Below are 14,291 nucleotides of genomic sequence, written 5' to 3'. Positions count from 1 at the left end.
ACATTGGCCAAATTGTCAGAAATAATATAAGAAGGGCGAAAATTGTGCTCCTGTGACTGTGAGACATCTAAGCTTGCAGTAATTAAAGCTTGCAACTTGCATCTGTGAGCTTGCAGACAATATTAATCTGCAAGCTTTATATTGGGGTCGTGGCCTGAAAATGTTGAGGAGAACCAAGAGCATGATCGACGATTAGATATACTCTTGTATCCAAAAAACAATTCATCAGTGCATGACGTCATGCACGTTGCATCTTCATTCACTGTATACTGTAGGCATTACATAGTAAAAGATGGGAAATGTGCATTTAAATGACGCCACCTAGAGGTGGTGCCGTGTCTTTTACCTCTAATATTTTCACAAGGCCTAAATAATGAGCTATTCCTTTCTTTCAAGATCTATCTATCTATCTATCTATCTATCTATCTATCTATCTATCTATCTATCTATCTCTTGCCAACCTACCTACGTAGTATACCTACAGTTGTTCTTTGCGGTTGGTCTGATCTACAGTATCTCTGTCTGTCTGTCTGTCTGTCTGTCTGTCTGTCTGTCTGTCTGTCTGTCTGTCTGTCTGTCTGTCTGTCTGCCTGCCTGCCTGCCTGCCTGCCTGCCTGCCTGCCTGCCTGCCTGCCTGTCTGCCTGCCTGCCTGCGTGCGTGCGTGCGTGCGTGTGTGTGTGTGTGTGTGTATGTAGGCTATAGGCCACAGACAGCATGGTCGTCATGGTGAATCTATTTATTGAGCCACACAGAGCTGCTCTCCTCTCAGGTGGATCATTCTGCGTCACTGCAGACCAGGCCCTAAACCAGCTTACTGCAGATTACCCTGTAAATGGGCACGCGTGCACATGCGCACAGCCGCGCGCACACACACACACGCACACGCACACGCACACACACACACACACACACACACACACACACACACACACACACACACACACACACACACACACACACGCGCGTGCGCACATGCATGCATGTATCCAGAGATATAACCTGAAGTCTGGGGTTGCATGGCCCTTTAATCTTTTGGGTCTGAAGGGCTGAAACAATTTCGGAACCAAAGTCTGCAACGCAAACATTGGAGACAAAAGTGAGTAAACACAATCATTGAAGACAAAAGGCGAGTCACAATTGTGAACGCAAATTGTGACTGGCCAGAATGAGATGATGTACAGCATGATGATGTATATGATGATAAGAGCGCCCCTCACTTCACACGGGTGTGATTTTTTTTAGAGCCTGCGTAATCTCACAATACCTTATAATCCTGCAGTATAGGCTATATCGATACTTAAATCCAATAGGCCTGTATACATTGTTCTTCGACAAATTGATACAATGGATGTGGCTCTACAAATACATCCCTTCGGGTTTACTACAAACATTATCAACATGGCTAGTATGATTCAGGATGCTTATCTGCTTAAAGTTACTATTTTATAATGAAAGTCCATTATAATGTAGTATCATCGTTTAACCAAACCGTTTGAGCAAGTTATGGTTGTTTAAAAACAGCTCCACCAGAGTGTTCCAGACTTCCCTCTCCAGAGAAAACATTCGCTCAGAGTGTTTCCACTGAAAATGAAATTGGTTCATGAACCCGAAACGTCACGGTTTGTCGGAAACTGGAACCAAAAAAAGAATCCAGAACGGAACCAAGGAAAAGGGGCCACAGTGCCCGCAGTGTCAGCCTCGTCCTTCTCTCCCTGGCCTTGTCGCGTGACGGTATAATAGTGGCCCACGTTCCTGATGTGACCATGCCCTGCATGTCACACCGGGCTGTGTTCATCCACCATTGCTGTGCATGAGATGAGATGAATCCCTGAAGGCAAATTGAGGCCTTATATATACAGCAGCATGCACGCGATGAAAAACTAAAACATAGACGAGACAGTGCAACGACACACACACAGACGGACAACATCACACACAAACTAAGCCCACACAGAACCACATGCTATACCAGCGAGATGCTACCCTTCTATATATTCTGCAGCTTGACCATATAGAGTTCTCCAGGGTGGAGTTTAATAGTTTGTCCCTCATTCTCCTCTCTGTGACAAACTGCAGCCGCGTATATATCTGGAGGCTAACAACAACCTATTTGTGGGTCGCGGACTCGCGGACACATTTTGTCATGGGTGCCCTTATAGCTTTTGCTTTTTTTTAATGTGGCTTAGCGCCCACATTGTGAGCTTGTATATCTGCCATTTTGGAACCTAACACCTGTGAAGCCAAGGAAGAAAGATCAGGCCCATGTGTCTTTCCAATGTGGCCGCTGCAGAAATAGCAAAAAGGAAAAGAAAGGAAGACGGCAGATCTGCAAGCCCACGACACGGTCGTTGGTAGACGTGGTTAAAAAGGCCAGCGTGGCTTATATAGGTGGACACAGGCCACACAGCTGCACGTCTGACAGGCTCGTCACTTTCCCCACCAGCAATTGGCTCAATGTCAGGCTTTAGTGCTCCAAAGATGCTATACTTAACCCATGACCCCTGGGACGATGACGCTGGCTGACGACAGCACCGGATTGGCCCGGGGATTGTGTGTGTGTGTGTGTGTGTGTGTGTGTGTGTGTGTGTGTGTGTGTGTGTGTGTGTACCTTCTTGTGAGTTTGCGAGTGCAACATTCAAGTGCATGTATGCAAGTGCGCTTCTGTGCTTAGATAGCATGAATTGAGCTGTGAGTGTTGGCACAAGCGCGTGCGCATTTGTGGTTGGGTGCGTGGGTGCGTGCGTGTGCGCAGGTGCATGTGTGTCTGTGTGCGTATACTGCGTATATATATCAAACCCAGGTCTGCTGCATGCAGGGAAGCCAAACACATTTGCTTGTCGAACTGTGAATCCAAAGATCGTCCAGGGAACGGGCACGCACGCATGCGTGTGTGTGTGTGTGTGTGTGAGTTTGTGCATTGCACTCCAGCACTTGTGCACGTGGGATCCATGCAAATGTGCATGTTTACATATACTGTGCCCTCACTGCTGGCCTGTGTGTGTGTGTGTGTGTGTGTGTGTGTGTGTGTGTGTGTGTGTGTGTGTGTGTGTGTGTGTGTGTGTGTGTGTTATAGTCAGTGGTGTAATGGTGGAACACCACTGTACATGTACGAGTACTGCACTTAAGTACTATTTTGACCTGGGAAACGATTCTACAAATGTCTTCTAAATCCTGACAGATCTTTCAGAAATAGCTGCAGACCTATCGTAGCAGGTAGACCTATATATGCAGCTTGTAGATCTGCTATTTTTCAAAAGCTAAAGTATAACATAATGCTTAAAAAACGTTTCGTCTTTGCAGCCGCGCAGATTTATCCTCATATGAATAGAAATCATCTAAGCATATATTTGGTGAAATGGTAAATAATAAAATAAGCTCTAAAGAGATATTTTCTTTTTAATAATATTACTGTGAATGGAAATGACAAAACAGATTACTCAGATTTCGGGACGTGTATACAGTAGTTCCAGACTCTATCTATAGCATTGTGGAATTGCTGTCTAGCTATACGCGAGACTATAGAGCGTCGCAGTCCCGCCCCGGAAAATAAATCCCCGTTCATTTTCCTCATGGACTTTTCAGAAAGTATTTATTTGAAGACGTCTTTACGCCGCGGACAAAGCCAACTCTTGTCGTGACAAATCATGACAATAAACACAATGTTTTGGGCCAAACAAAGAATTAGAAAGTAGGAAAAAAAACGGCAGGTTACAACAATTTTTGTTGTTGTTTTTCTTCTTTGTAATTATTTGTTTGGTCCAAAATATTGTGTTTGTTGTCATGATTTGTCACGACTCGAGTTGGCTTCGCACGGCGCTTATAAGGTCATTAAATAAATACTTTATGAAATGTCTATGAGGAAAAAAATGCATTGGGATTCATTTCCTGGGCCTGGCGTCGTCATGAAAGGGGGGCGGGACTGCGACGCTCTATACTGTCATAGTAAAAGAGATGAAGAGACTCTTCTGCAGGCTGGAACGCAATGGCCTCATTTAGACTTCCATGCGCCGCCGTCGAAACGGCTCGCTGGAAATTGGCCACGAGCCAGAGAGCCTGCAGCCAGAGCAGGAAACTCAATGCGCATGCATGCAGTCAAATCCTGACCGCTCATGGGTGCTGGAAGTGATGTGTTCTGACCTGAGATCAGATTCTAAAAATGTCTTCTATACATCCTGAGAGTCTACTGAAAAAGCTATATGTTTCTATGTCAGTCGTTCTTCGATTTTTCAAAAATAGCAGACCCCTATACAAGCTGGACTGTAAACCAGTCAACTCCTGGGTGCTGGAAGCGATGTTTTTTGGGTTAAAAAACACACACACACACACACACACACACACACACACGCATACACACACACACACACACACACACACACGCACGTACACGCGTACGCACACGCACGCTCATCTGCTCTTAGTGAAATTGAGGTACATAATTATCTTTCAAAAGCAAAATACAAATAGGGATGCTCTGGACGACAGCACAGAGAGTGCCCTCAGGACAGTCAGTTAGTGTGGTGGTGTACTAACAACCGGGAGTCAAACCCCCCCCGATCCCCCGCGTGGAAAAAAGCCAAAGATCTTAACCACCACTAAAGCCAAAGGGATATCCGATGTGATCATTCGAGATATCAGACCTTTCTTTAGGCCATCATGGGCTGAGGCTCTGATGATCCACTTGGCTCCCCCCCCAGCCTCAGCCTGATGACCCGTGGAGCGCGCTCAGCGCTGCGTATAAGCCCCGGCCCCACTAAACGGCTCCTCCATGGACTCTAATGGGATTCACTGACGCGCCCTTCCTTCTCCATAAGCTGCATGCTGCACTGCCACACCTGAAGGCGCTCTGTGCGCGCGCACACAGAGCGCTCTGTGCGCACGTGTGTGTGTGTGTGTGCGTGCGTGCGTGAGTGCCGTGTGTGCGTGTGCACATGCTTGTGTACATGGGACAGCGGTGGCCTAAGGGTTAGAGGAGCGCACTTGTTGCCGAAAGGTTGCCGGTTCGATTCCCCGGACGGGGCAGGAAAAATCGGGTTGGGTGAAGTGATTGGTCATCACTCACCCAACACCGCTGAAGTGCCCTTGAGCAATAAGGCACTGAACCCCCCCCCAACTGCTCCCCCTGGATCTGCTTATAGTGGCCAACAGTATAAGACTGTGGTTGTATTGGTCAGCTCCCAGGTTTTAATGTGCGTGTGTGTGCGTGTGTGTGTGTGTGTTTCTATGTGCAGGGCGTTGCTGAAAATGAGCACCTGTGCTCAGCTACTTCCCTGGGTAATTTTTTTTTTTTTTAAAGGTGTTGCAAACGAAAAGTTTGAATGAATAAAAGACACAATTTGGGTATAACCTTCCCTAACTATTGCTCGTTGCATGCTGAAGAGAGACTGACAGCAAGTATCAGAGGTATAGCGACATTTAAAAGGCCGAGTCCAATCGCCTGATTGGCTGACTGCAGATTGGCGGGCTCATCTCTCAAGCTGTGGATGACAAGTTGACGACAGAGATCTTCCTTATTGAATTTGCGCTTGCTATACATTAGACGAGAGATAATAATGATGCCACATCTCAAGAACTTTTATTTCATTGAAAGAGTTGAGCACCATTTGACCTTTCACCTATGTGTGGTTTCAGCTCGTGTGCGTGCACGTGCGAACGTGTGCACATTAGGAGTATAACGATATAGTATAAGTGCATCGAGAAATGTATTTGAATTTCAAGAATCGAAGTGGTTCTGAAGTGGTTTTTTAATAATAATCCAAATCCGCAAAGTGCATAGTAAATTAAGTTTTCAAATAAAATGTAGTGAAGTGAAGTTAAAGTACAATATTTGCTTCCTAAAACGTAGTGGAGTATATAATAGAAGTAAAAGTATTGGAAATTTGGAAATGCTCAATTAAGTACAAATAACACAACATCGTACTAAAGTAAATGCACTTATATCGTGTCTCTGTCTTCTATAGGCCTATTACATAATACTTTCGAAAATGTTTGGGAACGACAGAAAACTGCTTTAGAAGGCATTTGTAGAATCGTCCTCAGGTCGGGTTTAAAATGATATTGTTAACCCTCAGAGCCCTCTGCGGCCTATACTGTACATGTTCCCATATACAGTAGGTGTTCCATGTGTTACGGTTCGCTCTCCATCACCTCTACATCCATGTGCTGTGGGTGTTCTGGGCACTTCAGCGCCACCAGAGGACTCCAGAGCACTCCACAGCACCTCTCTCCCTATGTTACTATCTCCGCACCTGGAGGTCGTCTGCAATCACCTGATGAGCCTACAAGAACCAGGCCTGTCTGCAGCTCGGCGCCAGTTCTTCCCCCAGTCTACGGTTGGTAATGTTAGACAGCTATAGATTTAGGCTCTCAGTGTTTTAGTGTTGGACAGTCAAACGTCACGCCGTTATACTGTGCTATTCCCTTTACTCTGTGAACCTGCCGTTGACTCGACCTTCTCTTCTCCCCTCCAGTGTTTCCGGGAGCCGAGCTCTGTGGAGCAGCCTACGGACCCCTGCACTCCTTTCACCCCCCGTGTTTGTGAATATAAACCCGCCCGGGTGGGCTTTACTCATGCTTTGCCTCTCCTTGCTGTGCTTTTGGGTCACACCACACTCGAGTCATAACACCATGGTGGCCCTGACAGACAGTGATTTATAAAACGCCACGCATTCCCGTTTGGTTCTGCCCGCGCGCCACACAACAACAACAGCTTCAAAATGAGCGACGCCGCATTCAGTCCTTCGCCATGCTGCACTTAAACCGTTACGGCCGAGAAATCATCTGTCATTTTAGATTTTAACCACGTTTATTTTTTTATTTTTTGTGAAAGTGTGAGCAAATCTTTGTATATGTATATTTCTAAAAACAAAAAGCATTCACGTTTTCAACTCAAATCTTTGGTCCCTCATGGAACAAAGTATTTTGAGACGCGCGGGTCGGCGGCCAAATACATGATTATATCATTGTTAATAAATAATATATCTTGAGGGTCCTTAACGTGAAACGGTTTGAGCACCACGACGTATAGGTTTTTCAGAAAAAAACATCACACCCGTGTGAACTGAGTGGTGCACAACTCCCCCCCCCCCCCCGCCCCTCCTCTCTCTCTATCTCTCTCTCTCTCATTAGCAGGCAACAGTGCAGCACGTGCAGCACTATCTCTCTCTCTCTCTCTGTTTCTGGCACAACAGCGCACCCTACTGGTACTAATAGTCATTCTGGTGCTCATGGCCACATACATTAACCTGACGCTGCCAGATGAGGGCGGTATTGCGGAAACATATTCCCCAACACAACACTCATCTGGGATCTCTGACAGAGTTGAGCCCTGAGTCAGATCTGCTTCGCACCGAACCAATCAGCGTGAGCTAAAGGCGGGATGCGGATGTGACGGTATATAGACACGTCGATATGATTGGTTGTGTTTGCACGCCCACACGGTGATAGACAGACGCTCCCATCCAATCATCTACCATGTATCTTGAAAAAAAGGAACAGCCCCGTCATCGAATTTGCTTCCGCGATCCCAGATCCAAATAAGCTGTGAAACAAATTTGTGTAGCAAGCTTTTTGGATCTGGCAGCGTCAGGTTACACATACATAGGCGGACACATGAACACATAGGTGATCACGGACATTGCATTTGTAGAATCGACCTCATGCAGGTCTTAATGGGTTAAACCTGTACTTAGTAGACCTCAGTAGTCCCCCAGGGTTCCGTCTGTGTACCGCTGTGCTTTTGTCCCCCGGCCGTGCACGCAATCCTATGGGGCTCATGCTCGCCCCATAGGGATGCTAGGGTGGGTGTGTGTATGTGTGTGTGTGTGTGTGTGTGTGTGTGTGTGTGTGTGCGTGCGTGCGTGCGTGCGTGCGTGCGTGCGTGCGTGCGTGCGTGCGTGCGTGCGCGCGTCACACCATCACTAAGTCCTGGCATGTTTTACCCGATATTCCATATGACCATTAACTGCTTTGTATATTGACTATATTGGAGTTGTTGTTTATTTTTATTTTTATTTTTATATATTTTTTATTTTGTTTTGTTTTGAATGTTCTTTGGTTGTCTTGATTTGGAATTGGTGTTTTAGTTTGTTGTATTTGTTACTATACAACTATTTGTTGTATTTCTCAATTTACTAAAAACAAGAAATGAATAAACAGAACATTATAAACAAAATAAAAGTACAGCAATACGTGGCAATTTTCAGGTCTTCTTTAATATTACTTCTTTAAAATTCCAGTCAGAATTGGCGGAAAAATTTACTTCTCCTTTGTTCCACCCATTATGGGAGTATGGAATTCTTTTATTTTTTATTTTTGTTTACCCTCTATCACTAAATTCATAATCATAGATCACCAATAGAACACTTTTAACCCAATCTATCTCTTGGCTAATAGCTTTCAGCTGTGTTGCATCAAACACACTTTGCATCATCATCATCATCAGTGTGTGTGTTTGTCATCTACATAGCAGATCTACAAGCTCATAGCGCGCCAACGAGTGGCGCGCTATGAGCTTGTATAGGTGTGCTATTTTTGAAAAATCTTTGAATATATATTCTTTCAAAGTGAATGTTTTTAACTCGGGTCAAAATGGGCTAAACATTGTTGTTGACGTCCGATCACACTGCAGGGGGTTGACCTTTAAACGAGGACAGCAGTTAACTGGCATAATGGACAGGAAGTGAGGCGTGTGGTTCACTGTGACTTGACTTCCTGTAAGATGACTGCCTGTGTGGTTGAAAGTGTCAATGTGAAAGTTCTATTACCACATCACTACTGGTGAAAAAGACATGCGCATGTGCGTGCACGCACACACACACACACACACACACACACACACACACACACACACACACACACACACACACACACACACACACACACACATGCATTGCTAACACGGAATATCAATGTCTGTGTATACACTTTGCAATGTGTTATCGTCATTATGTTACATCATGGATGGTGCCTATATAGAATCACAGTCAAATCCACAGTGTGACTGTCATTACAACTCTGAGAGTGTTATAAACATTTACACTCTCAGAGTTAACACTAAAGGCCTTGACTCTATAGTCTGTCCCTTCCTGTCTATAAACATTACAAGTAACCATACCTGCTAAACTCACCCCTGAGCAGTATACTGTGGCTGTTTGTTACAGCAATAGCGCCATCTCCTGGCGGTACCGGACCGCAACACACCAACACTATAGGCACAGGAGAGGGTGATGATCACGGGCAGTGGGCGTGCACACATAGACCTACTGGGATAATAATAAGTGTGAGGCCTCAATCACACAAATCAAACACCAATCAAGCACATGTTTGGTCGTTTGGTCTTTTTTCTTTTTTGGTCCACCACAATGCTTTTCCAATGGGAGTCACGTGGTTTGACCAAACATTTGTGTTTGATCGGGGCAGAAACACCACCAGGCAGCAATCAGCAATCAATCACAAATGTTTGGTCAAACCATGTGACTCCCATTGGAAAAGCATTGTGGTGGCCTGAAAGAAAAACACAAAAAAAAAACAACCAAACATTTGCTTGATTGGTGTTTGATACGTGTGAATGTGGCCTGAGAGTGTCCCCCTATATGCACATCATTCTACATCCAGCCCATGCAGCTCTGACTGGGGCTCGTCTGAGAGATGCATGGGTGTGTTATTATGAGTCTAATGGTCATTATTACACCCTGATATGAAAGACCATTTCTAAAGAAGAAGAGGAGGAGGAACAAAAAGTACAGATTGTGTATAGCCTACTTTTACTTTAGGCCTATATGGTAATCAATCTGTCTGTTGAAAATATTTGATGTTGATGTGTTGTATTAATTACACTCACTGTAATGTTGATAATGGCACACTGTTATAAAAATAAAATAAACAAACAAGCAAACAAACACACACACATGCACGCACACACGCACACACACACACACACACACACACACACACACACACACACACACACACACACACATACATTAAACAAACAAACAGACATGGCACTTCATATCAAAATTGCTATAAAAAAACTATACTTCACCACTAGGCAGCACTCTTGTCACACTATAGGCCTAGTTATGGTTTCTGTCTGTCGTGTCTGTCAGAAGTTAATTAGCACAGATGTGGTGGTTTCCCACACACCACGTGATCCGCTGGGACACGTTCCTGCTGTCTGTCAGTATGTCAAGTCAACAACATAGCCTACGGTGTGCATTTCATATTATGAGCTAATGTCCTCACTGTGTGCGTGTGTGCGTGCGTGCGTGCGAGCGTGCGTGAGCATGCAAATATTCCAGAGGGCCGCTCTTTCTCTTATATAAGATATTTTTGGGCCTTTTTGTCTTTGTTGATAGTAGTTAGACAGGAAACGGGGAGGGATATGGGGGGGGGGGGGGGGGGAGGCACACACAGTAAAGTTTGTCGGGATCGGGACTCGAACCCACGACACACTGTCATGCTGGACTACCAGCCAAGGTGCCTGGACCGCTATGCCGGCCAAGGCCTCTTTCTCAAGTCTGCTTGGATGCAGCCTTTGCATGCATGGGACCAAAGCTTGCTGTATGTCATTAGATTATTCTAGGCTACTATATAGAGAGGCCCAGGAAATGAATCCCAATTATGCATTTTCCCCATAGGCATTTCAGAACGTATTTATTTAAAGACCTTTTAAGCGTCGTACGAAGCCAACTCTTGTCGTGACAAATCATGACGACACACACACAATATTTTGGACCAAACAAACAATTACAAAGAATCAAAACAAACAACAAAAAGTGTTGTCACCTATCCTGGCTGTTTGTGATTTTCATGGACAGGATACGTCTCGGTGAGCTTTTTGCAGACGACGTGGTCCTGATGGCACTTCAGCTCTCAATGAACCGGTTCATAGTCGAGTGTATTTTCTTCATCTCTTTCTTCTTGGTGATTTATAGCTATGCACATTTTTACTATGACTTTTACTTTGTCTTCTTAAATTCTCATTGCTATGTTTTTGTGTTTTTGATGTTGTATATAGTCTTGTTGTGAAGTGCACAGAGACCGCGTAATTTTGTACTATATATAAATAAAAAATAAACTGAAACCGATGGATTGTGCAGTCCAAGTAGCAATTGAGACATTACCCAGAGGTGATGGAGTTTAAGTACGGGGGAGGACAGGGAAGGAGATAATCAGCCAGAGAATCGGAAGCGGCAGGGGCGGGATTGCAGTCGCTGTACCGCACTGTTGTGACGAAGAGAGAGTTGAGCCAGAAGGCAAAGCTCTCATGTCTGCCGAGCAATCTTTGTTCCTATACTCTCACCTATGGTCGTGAAGTGTGGGTCATGACCTTAAGAATAAGCTCACGAATGCAAGCGGCCCCGAAATGATTTTTCTCCGACGGGTGTCTGGCATCTCCCTTAAGAGATAGGGTGAGAAGTTCACACGAGACAGACTCGGAGTTCGCTGCTTCTTCGACCTGGAAAGGAGCCAGCTTTAGGTGGTTATAGTGCATCTGGCCTCGGGAATCCCCCAGGAGAAAGTTACGAATGGAGAGGGAAGTCTGGAGCTCTCTGGTGGAGCTGTTGCCAGACTATGGATAAGGGGTTGAAGATGGATGGATGGATGGATGGATGGATGTTCTTAGCAAGACCATGCAATGGAGCCTGCCATATGGACATTAACTACATATTGACGTTGTTGTTGTCAGCCATTGTCCGATTTGTGCGTTGTCCGACTACTATCCTTATTACTAACCCTAACCAGGCCTAGTCTTAACCGGCCACGTAAGTAAACAAAGTGAGGTTGTTGTATAGCACAGTTTCACAATGTTTTTTCTTCGGCAGCAGTCATTTCACCTCCGCATTTCCTAGTGGCAGTATGTAGGACATTGTCCATATTGCTCCATTGCGTGGTCTGATAGGAACATATATTGGTGATTATGGGTTGGTAACATTCGAAGCAGCTTGGTTATGAGGGTGAGGCCTGTTGAGGCCTATAGCTGCGTCGTTAGTGTGATTGGTGCCCTGCATGGAGAAGAGCTGATTGAGGAGGTGCCTGTTAATCCTGTTAGCTGATTGATTAGAACACAGGGAACATCTTGGGTGGATTGGTATCCTACTGTGGTTGGTTGATTAGAGATCAAAGGGTGGAGTCTACAAAGGGGGAACAGCTCAGGAGGAGGATTGGTGGAGGCTGCCAAAGGGATTTTGAATGACATTTTCTCATTGCTTTTGTTCTGTCTTGGCCTAATCTTTAGATTTTCTGCAAGCCTGGCTTTTTTTCTGACTTTGTGCTGGTCTACACTCACTTGTTCTGGGGGGGGGGGGGGGGGGGGGGGGGTGTCCTGCCCACCTAATCAAATAAAATAACATAAAATATATCACCAAATATCTGTCATTTACCATTTCTGATTGGGTGGGCAGCATTTTCTTTTGAGAAATTTAGACCCAGCTGAACACTGTTTTCCATCAGTGCTGTTAACTGACAGGGTGCTGATGGAAATTGGGTTACTGTTGGTCAAAGAAGGAGAATGATGGAAAGATAAAACACATTTTGGGGATTTGACCGAGCTAAAATAGTTTCCCCGCATCGTGCGTGCGTGTGTGGTTGCCCCCTATATATTTGTCCTGCCCTGTACCCTATAGTGGGGAAGGCTACAACCGGAACCGGTAGCATCTTTGAACACATGGCAATGAATTCCAACCAGTAGTTTTCAGAATGGCTGGTCTGAGCAGGAGGTGATACATGCAGACATCACCACCAAAATCATGAAATGCAGATGCTCTGGTATTTTCTATCAGCACGTCACAGTACCTTAACCTTTACTCGGTAGCTAATGTATGTGTATGTGTTCAGAGTAGTCAGAACCATCGGAATTATGTGTACATTATACAGAAATGGACTAATACGTTCAAATGAAAGTTCTAATGTTAATTTGGTCGTGGAGAAAAAAAGAATGAAACAAACAGTGGTGTGATGTGCAATATTTAGTTGCTTTGGCCAGAAGCTATTTAATTAGTCCATAATCCATTCCATCTGCTAGTCTCTGAGACACGCACGCACAAACACACACACACACACACACACACACACACACACACACACACACGCACACACACGTTCTGCCCTCTACTTCACATTTGCACTCTGAGATTCAAGTTCCTCATTCCACCGTTCACTCTGTTTTTGTTTTGTTGTTTTTTTCTTTGTGCTGACAGCGAGCTATAAGCCCATGTGGTTATCATATGACCGACCATGAGTGACTCCCTGCATCTCCAGAGAGAGCGTGAGCTCACTGTTGGCTCACACGCACCATTTTTAAACAGTCCGTACATCGGTAGCGCCGGCGAAATTGCGAAGCCACATGTTATGCTGGACGAAAACGGCTTCTGAAAGATAGACGAGCAGAATTAAGTGCAGTATACTGTATATAACCGCCCAAGGAAGCTCTGTTTTATATGCTGAGCTGCAGATACGGGCATCATCATGATCCCGGGCATGAGCGTGTTGTGATCGGTCCAAAGAAATTAGTTGGAGCGAGTTTGTAACCAAAAAGGATCTGCCGTTTGATTCCCCCGGACTCGATCACTGGAATAAAGACTCTGGGTGGGGAATTAGTGAATGTTTACCCCGGCCATCCCCGCGTTGCATGTGTTGGCCCGGGGTCCCGGGGAAATCTAATTTCCTTTTTGGGTCACAGGCTAAAATGTTTGCGAACCACACTGCTATATAGACAGGGATGAGACTGTGACAGTAAATGTAAAATGTGCATAGTGCATTGTTCAGGTCACCCCCTCTGTATACACCCCATCTATGGTCCTCTTACAGAGTGAAAAGTATGCAACCTTAAGGCTCATTCATAGTCTGGATTTTCGGTAGTGAGGTGACCACCGCTCCGGTGGTGAGGTGACCACCTCTCCGGTGGTGAGGTGACCCCCTCTCCGGTGGTGAGGTGACCACCTCTCCGGTGGTGAGGTGGGTGACCACCTCTCCGGTGGTGAGGTGGGTGACCACCTCTCCGGTGGTGAGGTGGTGAGTAAAAACAGAGAGGGGCGGACCGTAACGAGGCCCAAGAACGTCGCAATTAATCGCCCTGCTTTCTATTTATTCCCTTCGTTTTTTGTATTTGTTGTGACCTGTGTCAGCATTATTGTGTCACCATAGCAACACCTGACTCTGGGCCTGTTTCTTGGCCATGCTTGAAGTGATTAGTTGCATGTGTCTGTGTGGAGTTAGAGGTAGAGAGAGAGAGAGAGAGCTTTTTGGTTCCATGTTGTTTTGACTCTTCCAAGTGGATTTATGATACAAA

Source organism: Protomyctophum bolini, assembly GCF_963924005.1.
Source record: "Protomyctophum bolini genome assembly, chromosome: 19".
In the NCBI taxonomy this organism is placed as follows: Eukaryota; Metazoa; Chordata; class Actinopteri; order Myctophiformes; family Myctophidae; genus Protomyctophum; species Protomyctophum bolini.
The sequence above is the reverse complement of the archived record's forward strand: the minus strand, read 5'-3'. Positions refer to the sequence as shown.